The 16,821-nt window shown below is 38.2% G+C and overlaps 1 protein-coding gene across 2 annotated transcripts in view; it reads right to left on the bottom strand.

Moving 5' to 3' along the window:
- The window catches only part of LOC309451565 (3',5'-cyclic-AMP phosphodiesterase 4D-like), a 201,513-nt gene that overhangs the window by 22,153 nt on the left and 162,539 nt on the right, over positions 1-16,821 (bottom strand). The window lies entirely within an intron of this gene.

The following is a 16,821-nucleotide window of genomic DNA, read 5'->3' as shown; positions in this document are numbered from 1 at the left end:
TCCAACTGATGCTGATTTAAAGAGGAGGTCATTTCTTCAGGAAGTTTTTTAAACTTTTAACAAACAGCTCACCATTGTGAGACAAAATTCTTGAAAAATTACTTTTCTGAGAGCACTGATATGCTGAGAAGCTTGTTGCAATAACGAGAAGAAGTTGTCCATGTATTACACAAAATCTTTTACCATTACTTGATAAATTCCCCAGCACATATATCACTGTCTGCAGCTATTGCCTTGATTACTTTCCTGTGAAGAAACCCAAGCTCTGAGCAAATCTAAAGATCTTCTACATCTAAACTAGGAATTAGAAATACAGGTTATCTATCTATCTATTATTCCACCTAGGTCAGGTATCAATAGCTTTAATAGTCCCATTATGACACTTCAGACTAGTATACCAAATATTTGCCTCCACCAAACCAGAGTTCACATGTACGTTATAGTATATATGGTACACAAAATAAAGCAGGCTAGACTATGGCCACAATTTACAATTACACCTCCGTTTACAGCACAGACATGGCCTTCAGTATGACATGTCTCACAAAGACTGATGTACACCTGCAAGAAAACCTTTCATGGCAATGTATTTACTCTGTGTGCACAGGAAGACCCATTAATGAAATGCCTTTCATGAGTAATATTAAAAAGCTCCATTTACACTTAGATCTTGAGGAGTTGCTGTAAGCAAACTATTTCTAATTAAATTTTTAATCATAAAATCTAAATTCATAATTTAGCTCTTTTTCTTAATCTAGCTGTAATGCAGTTTAAGAAAAAAAATATTATAAAATTGTATGCATGAAGGCATATACTCTGAAGCAAATCAACAGCAAAATCCATCACTATGAAAATACTACAGGAATCAATGTGTTATAGTTATCCAGGGACAAGTTTAACTTCAGGCTTGTATTTTCAGTGTGTGCATAGTGGATATTCAATACAACTGAATAAATTAAAAAATAGTGATAAAATTAATTATATCTCTTCATGAAATGAAAAAATACTGATATCAGAGCTAAAAATAATCTATAATATGACATGAGGCTATTTGGTCCACTATATAAGCAGATTTTTAGGCAGCTCTGAAAATCATAAAAATCCTTGAATTGCAGGCACAGACTGAGATAGCTGAACTGAGAAAGTTAACTCACTAAGCAACTTCTTCTTCAACTCATATGCAAAAATTAGAAAGGTAACAGATTACAGCATGAAGAAAACCATGAGGGAAAGAGAATAATTCTAACTCAAATATTAAAGCCAAGCTTTGGAGAAATCAGACAATAGGCAACAAATTTATATTTTGATGACAATGGAAAATTAAATCAATTTGTGGAAAAACTGGTAACAGATTCAAGTACAAATACTCAGGCAACTAAACCAGGACATGTTGATCATATCGAATTTACTTGTCTTGGCAAAACAAAAGAAAAACATGCATTGCTAGTTTTGCCTTTATGAACATAGCTGTAAGAAGCATTATGCTTACTTACACAATACAATCATAGAACTACCATTTGGAAGGGTCCTCATGAGGTTGTCCAGTCCAGCCTCATGCTGAAAGTGGGACTATCATCAACACTAAATCACATCAGCCACAGCTTTGTCTGAATCTCAAAAATCTCCACCAGAAACTCCCCTGTCTCCATGGATAACCTGTTCCCGTGTTGCACCACATTCCTAATGAAGACTTTCCTGATGTTCATTCTGAACCTCCAAATCAGGAGCCCTTGCCCCTCCACAAACAGTCCACCACCACTGAGAGGAGCTTAGATTCGTTGTCTTTTGCAGCTAACCTTCCAGCAGCTGCAGGCTGCCATCAAATAGCTGTTCACCTCCACCACAGCAGACTAGGTAAACTCAGCCCTGTCAAGCATTCATCACCGATCCCACTGTCCTGGCAGCCCTCTCCTGGGCACCCACCATTCCCCTTGATCCACCATCTGCAGTCACCTTGGCACACAGTGTGCTTTATTTACAAGAGTGCGCTGTTTGGCTGCTTTCTACTCTGCAGTCCATTGGAGTCGCCAGGTCCTTCCCAGCAGGGTTGTGACCCAGTCAGTCACTTTCTGGCCTGTGCCAGTGTTTCAGGTTACCCTGTCTGGGTGCTGAACTCTGCACTTCAACATGGACTCTAGTATCAATGCCTCATGGTGATGTGCTCATTACCAGCTGCCAGACAGATGCTGAGACACCATTATCTACTCTCTGACCCTGCCAGTTTTCTGCCCACCTAACAGGCTCTTCATCCAGCCATGTTTCCTGACTAGAATTCAAAGCAGTGGTTTTTAAAAGTATGGTCTGTTAAGTGAGATTTACTCCAATAAAGGGGCTGGGGGAGGGAGAGAGATCAAACGAATTGCAATCTCAGACAGAATGACCGAGAAATCCAGAATATAAGTAAATATAAGTAAATAAATAAGATTAATTTTGAAGCTCTTAGAGTTTCAAAAGATATTAGAGGAAAGAGTGACACAGAGTAAGAGACATTTGTTGATGTAGAGGGCTTCAAAGTGAGATCCAAAAGAGACTAGATAAAAGTACATTTATACAAGGATGAGGAACAGCATGCCAAGGACAAAGGACATTTTTCTTTGGACCCACAGTCTATATTATTATAGATCCCAATTGACCAAAGGGATGTTTCATATCATATGACATGCTAAAAACTGGGGGGGAAGTTGGCTGGGTATCAGTCAGTTGGTGGTGAGTAATCGTTTCCATTTGTATCGCTTGTTTTTCTTGGGTTTTATTTTCCTCTCCTCTCTCTGATTATTTGGGGTTTGGTTTTTGTTTGGTTGGGGTTTTTTTTACATTTTTAAAAAAAAATCTTCCTTTGAATTATTAAACTGTTTTTATCTCAATCCATGAGATTCTTTCTAGCTTCTATCCTTCTGATTCTATCTGCCATCCCAAGGGCATACAAGGGGAGTGAGCAAGAGCAGCTGTGTGGTGCTTTGTTTCCATCAAACATTCCTTTTAGTTTTTTTCTTAGGTGCTTATAATCTCAATAGCTATGAGCTTCACAGATGCTAATTTAACTCCATAAACACTACTGAAGATACAAGGATGGTAATTTTATAGCCTAGAGACACAGTGATAAACTGAAAAAAAAAGGCTCTAATTTAATGGGACCAATTTGGGAAATACACATTTCAGAATACTTCGTATTAGTTTTCCTTAAAATTATCAAACATATTTTCCTCTGACTTTAATTTGCAAGAGTTCAGCTCAACATGTCTGCAAGTGACACTACTGGCTCACAGTGGGCATTCAGGAAACAATGAAAAGAGTAACTGTACAAACTGGATTATCTTTAAGCAATTTATTTAGTGTTATATAGTATTTCTATGTTCTATCATCAGGTTTTATAGAAGCAAGTTTTCTCTAAGGTATGAGTCTATTATCTTTCAGACTATTGTTTCACTCCAAATCTTCCAAACCATTTGCTAAACATCTTTCAAATTCTGCAAGAAATGGGAAGACTATAGTAACCATTGCTACACAGTCTTTACTGATCCTACAAACAGCATTAGCCCACAATGTCATGTCTAAGGCAGTACATGATCATGCCATTGTGAATTTAGCAGTTGTCATATGCAGCGAGAGGAGTTGGACTCGATGATTCTTGTGGGTCCCTTTCCAACTCAGGACATTCTATGATTCTATGATATATTTTAGTGTAAGCATAAGGACACAAAAAAAGCAATTCTGGCAACTGCCTGACTTTGAGCACTTCGCTTTATACTTTAGTGATTTGTATGAAAAATTTGGCTAGTAACATTTGATTTCTTTCAGAAAATAGTCCCACTTCCATCATGGAAAGTGACATTGACATACATGTCATACCTCAGCTAAGATGTAACTTTAGATTGACCACAAAAAGCAATGACACACAAATACTTAAATAGAAGGAGTAAGTTGTTGTTAGCTAGTCATCTATTTAGACTTGTGGTAAATGCAAAATAAGTACTTTTCCAGTTAATTCTTCAGTTATTCAGTATTTAGGAAAACATGAGATTTAGGAACTATGTATTTTCTTTTCTGTCAGAGTCTTGGATTCTTCTTCAGACTAAATATTTTATGGAACACATGTTATTCTTTCTCCCTGACTCCAAGACTTCTCCTTCTCCCCCAGACCCTGCAACATGTTGCTGTAAGTGGTCAATGTGTTTTGCAGGGGAGTATCACCGCTTTACATAGCAGAAATGCACATTCTAAAGGTTGCAGGGAATACATGAAATGTAGTTTCTTCATGACATTCTTTTCCCCCTGCTCACTATAGAGAGGCTCAGAGGCATCTTGCTGCAGTAATGCTGCTGATCACATCTGTAGGAATAAAGAAGGTCCATTCTCCTGGGTGCTTCAGTATCACGTGATTCCATGCAACCACATTACTTTCCAAACCTAAATTCAGTTTTTCCTCTGCTTCCTCAAAATGTACCAAAATTCCCTTCCCTATTCATTTTTATTATCTTGCTTTGCCTTTTGCTCTTACCCATATCTTGAAATGGATTATTATTTTATTTGTATTTTCTTAGCACCAGCAGAAGGCCTCCAAGAGCCCAGTGATGGCAGGCAAAGAAGGCACACATCTGCACAACTGATTTCTATAATTTGCTTTGGTGTCTGTACTGAGTCTGGATGAATGGAGTTGATTTCCTTCACAGCAGCTCATATAGTGCCATGTTTTGGATTTGTGAGTGTGTGGGAATATAGCAGAAGATTAGCAAGAAGGTTGGTTAATTGTAAATACACTCAAGCGGCTGCAGCTATGGTGTAGAAAGAGCACATACATCACACTAATTGTTTTACTGACCTTGTATGCTTGACAAGTAGAACCTCTGTGTTAGATAACATCAGCCTGTGAGAAACTCTAAGGCACCTTATCATTGTGCCTGAAATTCCTGCTTTGTTGTGAGAAAGAATGCCTGCTTGAAGCCTTGAAAAACAGGCGAGCAGAGGCAGCCCAGTGATCTTCTACCGGGGCTGAACTGCTGCAGCGCCTGCGTCCCCGCTTGTGTTACCTCTGCATGGGAGCTTAGGTGCTACTTCGGAGATCCACTGGTAGAAAGGTAACTAAAATAAAACTTGCTCTTTGCAAATGCATTCATGGCCTCTGGCTCTTCTTGTGACATGCCTGCCTTGGTTCACACAGTGAGAAAAACACACTGATGTTTTAGCTATTACTGAGTAGGGCTTATACAGCATCCAGGCCTTCTTCGCTTCTCATGCTGCACACCCCACTAGTAGGCTAGGAATGCATGAGAAATTATGAGGGGTCACAACCAGAACAGCTGACCCTAGCTGACCAAAGGCCATATGATGTCATGCACAGCAATAAAAGCTCAGGAAAAGGAGGAGGAAGATTGAGGGCGTTTGGGGTTATAGCACTTGTCTTCCCCAGTAAGTGTGACACACACTAAAGCCCTGCTTTACAGGACAAAACAGAATTGAGGAATATACTTGGCGGGGAGTGGGTGGGGGTGGTTTTGTTTTGTTTTGTTTTTCAGAACTTTATATTCTGACTGTCCCTGTGCAGACTTTCACAAGCATGGCAAAAAATGCATCTGTGGTCTAAAGTGTGAGATTGCTAAGCTATTTGAAACAAAGTTTGTCATCAAATTTCAACTACTGAAAAAGCCTGATTCCTGTTAACAGTTGAAGTATCTTGAGTTAGAGTTGTGAAAATAATTATCCTAAGAAATACAACCAATATAGATAAAGTTATCCAACGGTGCAATTAAGGCTTTCCTCAGTCATATGTAATTTATACCAGTATTTCATTATGAAATTGTTGGGCAAGCATAACAACAGTCATTACCACAAAACCACCAAGAATGACAACCAAGATTTGAAATGGCAGGTATCTGACTTGCTACATAAAGTGATCCAAGGTTGTAATTGCTAACAAAAACCAAAGCCACTCCAAGAAACAGTTCTGCTCCTGACGTTTCTGACCTCTCAGAATGTACACAGCAGAAAGGAAGTTCCTGTAAGGTGTGTGTTAATGAAATCAGTCAGACAGAACATTTTAGGCCCTCTTTTTTTACATTAGAGGTCTGGAAGACTCTCTGTTAAACCCTGTTCTATAACCAATAATTGAATTCCAGAACATGACATCCTTTTAGATACCAATTAACCTAGTTCAGATCTTTTTGTATAAAGCAGACTCCACGCTGGGTCATTTAAAGTGTCTGCCTCCTTATTTCATTTCTTCCTTAAGTCTCTCTGCTAATTTGATGAATTATTTGCTGGCTAACTTACTGCTTATGAGATCATTTGCTAGCCTTCTAATTAGCAGGTATATTTCTTAGTTCTTACCAATAATTGCTCATTAGTAGGCATAGATTTTTGAGCAATGATAAATGATTGTAATCTAAGGAATAAAAGTCAGCCACATATCTCAAGCTTGCTTGATAAAAACAGCCCGAGTTATCTCAAACTGCAAAGAGTCCAGACATGGAAATACAGATTGGATTTTGTCGCCATTTCTCCACAGGCCTCTTGACAGACTTAACAAGATTAGCTATTTCCCACCTTCCTTAGCTTTTCTTTGAAAAAACGTTTTTAGAAACACCACAGCATCCATCTCTGACAAAGTAGTTGTGTAGTGCCAGTTTTTAAATCATCCATAGCCAACTCACCCTGACACACCCTCCCATCCTTTCCATCTGCTGTTCAATGTTGTGACATGGATCAAATAGACTAGTGGCATCCTAAAGTTTATCAGTTCTCTTCCAAGAACAAATAAGACTTCCAAATGCTTAAAAAAAAATGAAGACTGCAGTCATTCTTCTAACAACTTTGACATGCCAGCATAGTGCTTAAAACAAACAAGCAAACAACAAACAAACCAACCAAAACAAAACAAAAAAACCCCACTAACTGGGGAAAAAAAGGTACAGATTCTTAACTTCTGTGTGTTCTTGCATTAGCATGCAAAAATATACATCATGCCCACACAACACTAGAATTAAACTAGAAAGTAGCTGAAAAATAGGTAAAATCATCACCTCAATTTGTTTACTTGCAGCCCAGAGGCATACTGAGTGCCAAAGAGGCAAGGTCTGCAACGAAAATTCATTTTGGAGGTTTGACACATGAGGCCAGCAATTTCTCCTAATGAATGATGGGGTTGTTTCTTGCCCACCCACAGAATAACTTCTTGACTCAGCTCAGTGGTTGTCTTGAGTCAGAAAATAATAATAATCTCTAATAATTCTACCTACTTCTGTACAAAATAATTCTCTCAGTTGCACCAAAATATTTTGAGTAAACTGCCCAAATATTTTTATACTTTCACTTAGAATAAGTAATTATCATTTTATGCTTTTCTAGAAGCTGACATAGTAGCATTTCTGACAACTTAAAGTCTTCAAACAGTTCATCTAAACAGACAGTGGGTGGCTACTGACTGCTTTAAATGCCGTTAATACATTTACAGAATAAATGTTGACTTCAGAGTATTAACATCTCGACTTTCTTCTTTACTATGGAAGCTGGTTTTTACACTGGCAATTATTTTATCATCACCATCCCTTAGCTCCTATACCTGAAGAAGTGATATAATGGTTTGTGTCTAGCTATGAGTGTGTATGAGATCCACTAGCACTGCCTACTAACATAGCTATTTTAGATCTAGACTAAACACACTATCCTTCTTTCCAGCAGTTCTCTAATTTCCATTCCTACATATTCTCTGCTTCTTCCTCACCAACAACCAATTTAATACTTTGAAAATTTAACCCAAAGAAACTATCAAATCAGTAAAATGTTCTTGTCCTTGAGTTCTTAAAATTTTATGAAAAAGTAAATGAGCCTGTATTATTCAGAGACCATATAACTGCTGTATTTCACTGTGACTAGCTTCATTGCTGCTCATCATTGGCACTATGGAAAAAAGATAAAACAATGATGATTTGTACTCCTACTCTCATAATTAAATAAAATTAACTTCTATATAGCCAGGCTATTTTTTTTTTTGAGGGGGTCTGCGATGCAAATAGTTTTAGTGGAAAAACACCTCTGAAATGTATTAACAAGGGAAATGAGTGATCATGTTCAACCAATTCATTCCTTATCTGTGGATTCTGCAGATCATCAGAGTCTCTGCTGAAGAACTATTTTACATCAAGCTGGTGAAATGTTTCTATTCTTTTACCTTTCTGTAGATAAGAAGATAGACACAAAGGGAACACAGCAGGAAAAAATTAGCAATACCCTATCTCCCTTAAGTACTTTTTATAAATGATTACATTTTCGCATTTTTGTTCATGTTTTTACAAGGCCATACACATGAAAAAGGCAGGTAAAGTGGCAGTTTGGAAAGAAGGAAAGATAGGCACAGTGTAATGTTGTTACTATGATTCAACAAATTACTGTTCATCAGACAGAGCAAATTATTGTATATATACTCTTAGGTTCTCACAAAAGCGAAGTAAAACATGTTATCCTCAATGTCAATGAAGTAAGTTTTGTCTTTTTTTACTACAGAAACTATCTTTGTTCTTTTTTTCCACCCTTGCTACCATGAAAAAATTGTATGACTGAGTTTTTCAGCACTTTCACACATCTGAAAGAACCAAAATTTCCTCAAAGATGCCTTTTCTGTTGACTGAACTTGTCTGTTGCCACAATTAATATTCTTTGCATAGATTTCCAACACCAGGACAAGAAAACAGCATGTTCTGTGAAAGTCTGTCTGGAGAAAAAATGTGTAAAAAAATCTTCACTCCAGTAAGAAATGACAAATTAAGCTAGTTCTGTGGTTATTTATTTTGTGCTACACAAGCTTAGAACATTAGCTCCCTGGACAAAAGGAACATTTAATGTAGAAAAGCTGTAGATTATTTTCTGGAGCTGAGTTTTACTGGAATATGTGTTGTGGTTTAACTGAGCAAAACTTTGTTGAGTTGAAAAAAATAATTTTGCTACTTTTCTTTGTGCACAGATGACATATAACCCACTACTTTTCAAAAGTCTGTAGAAAGCAGTATCACACTTCAAAAATGCTCTTTTTTGGTGTTGCGAGACTACAGGTTTTTCATAGGCTTATTTCTGGATTGACCTGTTTCTTAATTCTCTCTCTATGAATGCAGTTGAATAACATAATACACCTCCTAAGTTGTAGGGAAAATAAATTTTAGAGGGATATAAGTGAAATGAAATAAGATATGCTATCAGTTAAAAGAAAAGTTATAGAAAAGAGTAATACTGAAAAGTTGTATAACAGAATGAATTACCACTTTTAATAAAGACCTCTGGTTGCATGAATAGGAAGACACAATACATTTTGATCTAGACATAATCCAAATCAGCTACCTCTGCCCTTGCTATTATGCTGCTCTAGGAACTTGCAAATTGAAATTTACTTTTATAAAATTTTGGAATTTTATACGTTTTAGCAAACTGCAAAAAAACCCAAGAAACAACAAAATTTAGTTTAGCAGATGGTATCTAGAGCTAACTTCCTTGAAAATTTAAATTTTCTTAGAGACAAACCTATCAGAGCTAGTTGAACTAAATAAAGTAACACAAAACAAAATGAATTAATCTTCTATAATAATGCAACTAGACATTATTCCATTCTGTACTTTAACAAGTATTCCTGAAAGATGTTAAACTGTAAGTAAAGAAACATGAGAGAAAAGCTTCTATGTATCAAAACTGGATTTTTGAAGTGCTGTTTTCCAAGGTATAATTCAACAAATTACTGTTCATCAGACAGAGCAAATTATTGTATATATACTCTTAGGTTCTCACAAAAGTGAAGTAAAACATGTTATCCTCAATGTCAATGAAGTAAGTTTTGTCTTTTTTTACTACAGAAACTACCTTTGTTCTTTTTTCCACCCTTGCTACCATGAAAAATTGTATGACTGAGTTTTTCAGCACTTTCACACATCTGAAAGAACCAAAATTTCCTCAAAGATGCCTTTTCTGTTGACTTTTTATGATAAGGGACTTGAAGGAATCCATCTATTTTCTAAATGAGAAAAACACTTCATCCTCCTTGCTGGGACTTACCTCTTGCATTTCAAATTGTTTCTAAGCAGGACAACACTAAACTTAACTATACGCAATTTCAGTAACATTACTGTACCTTTAAGTTATTCTGTAGTTCACTTTATCAAGAAAAATTACAAGAGAAAGATGTTGCTGCATTTCACATTAACAAGAAGTCCATTAAGGAAACTTATGGATTATTCATAATGTCCTATGGAATTGCATCCCAAGCTACAGAAGCCATATGCTTTTATTTCTCTAGGATTAAACTACCAGGTGAACAAGGCTTTGAGATATAACTGTTTTACTAGCAATGGTTTCAATTTTATTAGGGTGTTCTGTTTACCCAGCAATACTAAGCAATCCACACCAGAAAGTCTCTATTCATAGTAAATAAATATGTGAGAGTACTGTTATATATCCAGTTTAAGTTCTACATAAAAAGAATAAATTAAATATCACAACAGTTTTCTTATTTTGTCTGACCCAGGGAGAGATGGCCATACAGGTTCATATTAATATTACACCTAGCTGAGTATCCTGTCTGATAGAAGTTTGAAGGAGATGCCTAGAGAAACTGTGTTAGAAAAAGGTCGAGAGTAAAAGCAATCCACCTTCCACTTTCATAGCTTCTATTTTCTTTCAATCAACAGCTTTAAGATTTCCTCAGATAAAGGTTTCATCTGGAATGTTGCATTTAACAGACATCAATAGAAATTCATGGTTACTTTCATTAAATTATGTACCTTTTTAAACCTACCTATATAATTTCCTTTTACATTTTCTAATTATTTGTCCTACAATTTAATTATATTTTCTGTCAGAAAATACTCCCTTTTGTTTTTAAACAGATACCTGGTAATTACATTGTAATCTACACCTTTCCGGTTAATCCCTAGGATTTTATTTGACTTTTTGACCACTGCTGATTATTGAGTTGAGTTTTGCAGAGAAATATCCACAAAGATGCCCAAAATCTCTATTCTTACTTGAAATATATCACTAAAAAGTCCTTACTATGAAAGTATAATTATTTTATTTTTCCTATGTGCATTTGTCAGTACTTGTCAATATTGCTAGGTAAAGCATAGAATCTTTTGAAATACCTTAAGACTTGAAAACCGGTATAACAGTCCCTGACAAATAATCTTGTTTTATGCCTATAGTTTTGGACTAATTTCTTAAAACAGAGAAACTGCAAAGCCAGGAAGTTCTTCTCTTTCTTATCCTCAGATCAGTAGGGAGAGTGTCTACAATTGTATTTAGGGAAGACTTTGTATAATGCTGGCATACGAAGACAGAATGGGAAATAATTTGCAATTTATTTCCTACAGAATTATCAGCAATCCGCCAGGAAGAAACAGGTTGGGAATTTGCTGAAACCCTAGCTAGTGAGACCATTCAGCTCACATTAGATATTTGTATTCTATTAAGTGATAAAAAGCACATAATTGTACAAGCATACCTTGACAAAGGTAAGTAAAACACAGTGCAAACAAAACAACAAAATCAGGATTTCAGGACAGTTGTCCTGTGTTACAAACAAACAAAAAACAAAACAAAACAAACACAAACAAAAACACAATAACAACCACAACCCAGGGATTACCAACCAAATCCTAGCAGCTGATCAAAAAGTCCTACAGAACCTGCAGTGTCAGCTGAAGTATATGGAGAGTTCTGCTAGAGACATATTTGATAACTAAAAAGGAAATGTCATATCTAAATACTCAGAAAAGATTGAAAAAATGAAAAATTAAAGGAGAAGGAATGAAAGTCTAAAGCAAATCACTTTGTGGAGTAGAAATCCAAATATCCACAGATATACATGTGTCTATGAATAATCCCAAGAGTATAAATTTATTTCTATAGCCATATTTTCTCCACAAATACTTGTCTTCATTGCAGTCAATATAGGGTTTAAATGAATTTTAATTCTGGCACTGTTATCTACACATAAAACAAACCAACCTGAGTGGAATAACGATTAAAACTCAGTTCAGTTGAATTGCCAGAGTAAGGACAGAAATTGGTTTATAATCTTACAGAGGAGAAAGATAGGACTGCTGCATTTCTGTGTTCATGCTTTACTATGTGACTATTATTGCTTGAGTTAATTCAATTATAACTCAAGCTGAAGACTCGATAAAACACAGTTCCATAGCAAGGACATCATATTGACATTTTATATAACATTGCACAAGTACACTTTCTTTCAAGAAAAACGTGTCATCAGACTTGAGTAGGAAAGTTTTTCTGCCCTGTCAAACTGTTCAACTTCAGAAACGTTGCCATTCCATGTCATATGGAAATAAAGTGTTTTCAACATTTTCATAAAAAGCAGAGTTTGAGATACATGTTGTCTCCCACCTTTCTCCAGGTTAAACAGTCTCAGCTCTCAGTCTCCCCTTACATGTCACATGATCTATTTCCTTAATCAACTTCTTGACTCTTCACTGCACTCATTCAAGAATGTCCATTTTTTCTTGTAGTGGAGAGCCCAAAACATGACACAGCACTGCAGATGGACTTTCACAAAGTCTGAGAAGAGAAAAAGGGTCACCCTCTCTGACAAATTTGTCATACTTTTCCTAATGCTGCCCTACATGCTTTTAGTCTTTTTTGCTGCAAGGACACACTGCTGACTCATGTTGAGCTTGTTGTCCACTAGGATGCCTGCATACTTTTCTGCACAGGTCCTTTCCAAATGGTAGCCCCAGTGTGTACTTCAAGTATGTTGGTGTTTTCCCTGTCCTCTGTCATCAGGTCTCCTGACTCATTCAGCAGCAGTGTCATATTTTCACTAGTCTTCCTTTCACTGCTCGTGTACCTGTAAAAGTTTTTTCTGACGCCCTACACAGCCCTCACCAGATTCAACTGCGTATGGGCTTTGCTTTCCTAATCCCTTTCCTGCATGCTCAGGTAGTGTCTCTATATGTTACCAGAGTCACTTGCTCCTGCCTTCACCTCTTGTATGCTTCCATTTCATATTTGAGCTTTATCAGCAGTTCTTTCTTCATCCAGGCAGGTCTTCTGCAACATCTACTTGACTTTCCCTTTGTGGACATGCACTCTGTTTGAGTTTGGAGGAGATGATCCTTAGAAATCAACTTACTCTCCTGGACTCCTCCTCTCACCAGGGCAGTAGCCCATTCCTACCAGATCACTCAAAAGGCCAAAGCCTGTTCTCTGGAAGTCCAGGGCTGTGATCCTGCTTTGTCTTTTCCCTTCTTTCATGATCCTGAACTCCATCCATCTCATAGTTTTTGCAGCCAGGGTTGTTGGCAATGTTCAGTTCCTCTACAGGTCTGTCGAGGGTTAAGATTGCGGGGTGACAATAAAACCCTGGCAGATGTATTGTTAACCCCCTCTCCCCCCAACTTCCCCCTTTTTGCCCCTCCCTCTCCCCCCTTCCCACTCAGGACAGGCGATCGGGAGGGAAAGAAGAACAGAGAGAGGAGAGTTGGAAAAATTAATGTTTTACTAATGCTACTAATAAGAATAGAGAAAATAATACAAAATATACAAAACCAATCTTGAAAGTCTCAGCAACTGCAGAGCCGGCCACCAAAGTCCTGGATTAGACTCTGCAACCAAGTGGAGCTGGATTCAGTCTCTCACTAGGCCTCGGTTCTCAGGGATGAGTAGCAAGATCCTCTCCTAATGTCAGCCATAAGGAAAAAGGGACGAGATCCTCGTGATCTCCCACTTTTATATGAAGTATTCACGTGAATGGAATGTTATACACAGTTGGTCAGTTTCTTGGTGACTTGTTTCTCGTCGCCCCTCTCGCGAGATGTCCATCCATGCTTATCAATAAGTTTGCATTCCATTGCTAGGTTTACCAAAACATGTGTCTGGTTCTCCAGGAAAGTGCAGTTAATATGAAGGCTTTAGCTCACAGGCAAAATTCACTGAAAGAGGAACTTGTTTTTAGCAAAACCAGGACAAGGTCCTTCTTGCTTGTTAAGCATCAGGTCCAGCTGAGAGTCTCTCCTCGTTTGTGCCTTGATCACCCGAGTCAGGAAGTTATCAGCAAAGCACTCCAGAAACCTCTTAGGTTGCATGTGCCTTGCTTTGGTGTCCTTCAAGCACATATCACTGTGGTTAAAATCTCCCATAAGGATTAGGACCTGTGCATGTGGGTCTTCTTCCTCCTGTTCAGGATGTCTGTAGCAGGCCCGTACTACAACATTGTTGATGCTGGTTGCCCACTAAGCTCAATGGATAAGCTCTTAGATTGCTCATCACCTCTCCCTGTGCAGAGCGCATTCCAGCTGTTCTCTTAAACAGAAGACAACTCCTCTCCTCACCTTCCTGGCCTTATCTTTTTCAAGAGCCATTGTCTGTGCACCACAGCACTCCAGTCATGAAACAGTGGGCTTCACTCTCCTGCTATCCTCTCACATGGTCTTTACAGAAGAATTTGCTGTGCTGGGGTAGGCGTTTCTCAATTTCTCCTCTTGAAACAGATCATTAACTGCAACTAATTACTTGCAAGGTAGGTGGGAAAACATTCACTATTCATCTAAGCAGACACGTCACTGGCTACTTCTTTTAAAATTAAATATAAATCAGAACAACGTAAAGCATGTAGAGCAAAGAACTGAATTCTTTTAACCAGAAATCCTGTTCTGTATCCAGGGTAATCCTCAGTGAATGACTCACCAGATCTCTCCTGCATTTATATGAGAAGTTTCACTATTCACAAATTTTTTCATTTTCTAATGATAGAAGTAAACTAAAAATCTCACTACCTACATGTTATTGGACCTTGGACACACAAACTGGTACCGTCAGTGTCTACAATGATGAGAAGGAAGTGTCATAATACAGGATATGCAGAGTAAGTTAACCAGCTTTGAACTTCAAAAGACCCGGGAAGGGAGGGGTAGTCTCTCTTTCTCTTCTAAATGTTGTATACAGCAACAGCAACCACAGTAAAACTCACTAGAGACAATGATTCAGCAACTGTTCCCTGCAGTAGTAATTTTGATGGGAAAGATTTTTAAAAGATTCATTTTCTCTTTTGAGTAGAGTTCCACAGTGAATAATGGGCTACACTGCTCATTAGGATCAGTTTTCTAGGTGAGGCAATCAGCTCTGACCATTTCCTTAATTTGTCATACAATGGTCCAAACAGCATACTGCTTTGTAGTTCTGATATACTGAGTTTGGCATTAAATTAGAATGCACTGTAGGAGCTGATCATCCAGAATGTTTTTGAGTGGGAATGAAACAATGATACAGTGAGTGCTTCACTGGATGTCATTAGGATGGGCAAATCCAGCCAGGTACTCCTACTACGCAGCAGAAAGAATGCTGCTCAGTCACAGCAAAACTGCAGCCTTCATTACTGTCCAGGCAAGATGGGATGGAATGAGCTGGACCAGCGAAGACATTTGCAAGGACCAATAAGCACCATCACTACCTTGCTATGCAGAAGGGAAGGGAAGGGAAGGGAAGGGAAGGGAAGGGAAGGGAAGGGAAGGGAAGGGAAGGGAAGGGAAGGGAAGGGAAGGGAAGGGAAGGGAAGGGAAGGGAAGGGAAGGGAAGGGAAGGGAAGGGAAGGGAAGGGAAGGGAAGGGAAGGGAAGGGAAGGGAAGGGAAGGGAAGGGAAGGGAAGGGAAGGGAAGGGAAGGGAAGGGAAGGGAAGGGAAGGGAAGGGAAGGGAAGGGAAGGGAAGGGAAGGGAAGGGAAGGGAAGGGAAGGGAAGAGAAGGGAAGGGAGGGAGGGAGGGAGGGAGGGAGGGAGGGAGGGAGGGAGGGAGGGAGGAAGGAAGGAAGGAAGGAAGGAAGGAAGGAAGGAAGGAAGGAAGGAAGGAAGGAAGGAAGGAAGGAAGGAAGGAAGGAAGGAAGGAAGGAAGGAAGGAAGGAAGGAAGGAAGGAAGGAAGGAAGGAAGGAAGGAAGGAAGGAAGGAAGGAAGGAAGGAAGGAAGGAAGGAAGGAAGGAAGGAAGGAAGGAAGGAAGGAAGGAAGGAAGGAAGGAAGGAAGGAAGGAAGGAAGGAAGGAAGGAAGGAAGGAAGGAAGGAAGGAAGGAAGGAAGGAAGGAAGGAAGGAAGGAAGGAAGGAAGGGAAAGAGGAAAAGACAGAGAGAAAGGGAGAAAGAGAGAAAGAAAGAGACAAATACAGAGAGAAAGCAAGAGAGAAAGCAAGAAAACAAGCAAGCAAGCAAGAAAGAAAGAAAGAAAAGAAAGAGAAGACTAGTAAACATGATAAATCAGTTTTTGAGTTTTGTGCAGTACAGAGATGGCAGCATTTTATCAGGTGGGGAGTCCCTCCCTTCTAGTGTCTCTTCAGTGTCTTTGAACTTCACCTAATTATTTGGGCCTGGCAAAGTCATGGGATAGAAAACAAGAAAAGAGATTTCTCTGTGTATAATAGAGAGGTACCCTGTGAGGAAACTGTTATGCTACTGATACGTAAACATATAGCTAAGAAATTAGTATATCAGAACAGAGCCCCATGAATCCTCTAGTGGAAAACAGGTCCAGCTTTTATACTTTACACTAAGTGACTCAGCTCAATATGACTCCAAATAATACTGTTGTTCTGACATGTCAGTGTAATGAAATTTGTCAACATTTTAGGTTATAATACTTTAATATTTTACATTACGCTGAAAAAATGTTTTTATATCTCTTAGTATCCACTGGTAAAAGTAACGTGGTTTTTTAAAGATAATTTGTGGTAATATTGTGAATAATCTGATTCAGTTATTTGGGGTTGCATAAAAAATCCAATAACCCATCTTCATATGTACCCATGCATGTACCACACTTCTTTTTATTTCTAATTTGTATTTTGCTTCTG

This window comes from Streptopelia decaocto (genome assembly GCF_964273445.1).
Source record: "Streptopelia decaocto genome assembly, chromosome: Z".
Classification (NCBI taxonomy): domain Eukaryota; kingdom Metazoa; phylum Chordata; class Aves; order Columbiformes; family Columbidae; genus Streptopelia; species Streptopelia decaocto.
Note: the sequence above shows the minus strand (reverse complement) of the source record. Positions and strands in the feature narration are given on the sequence as shown.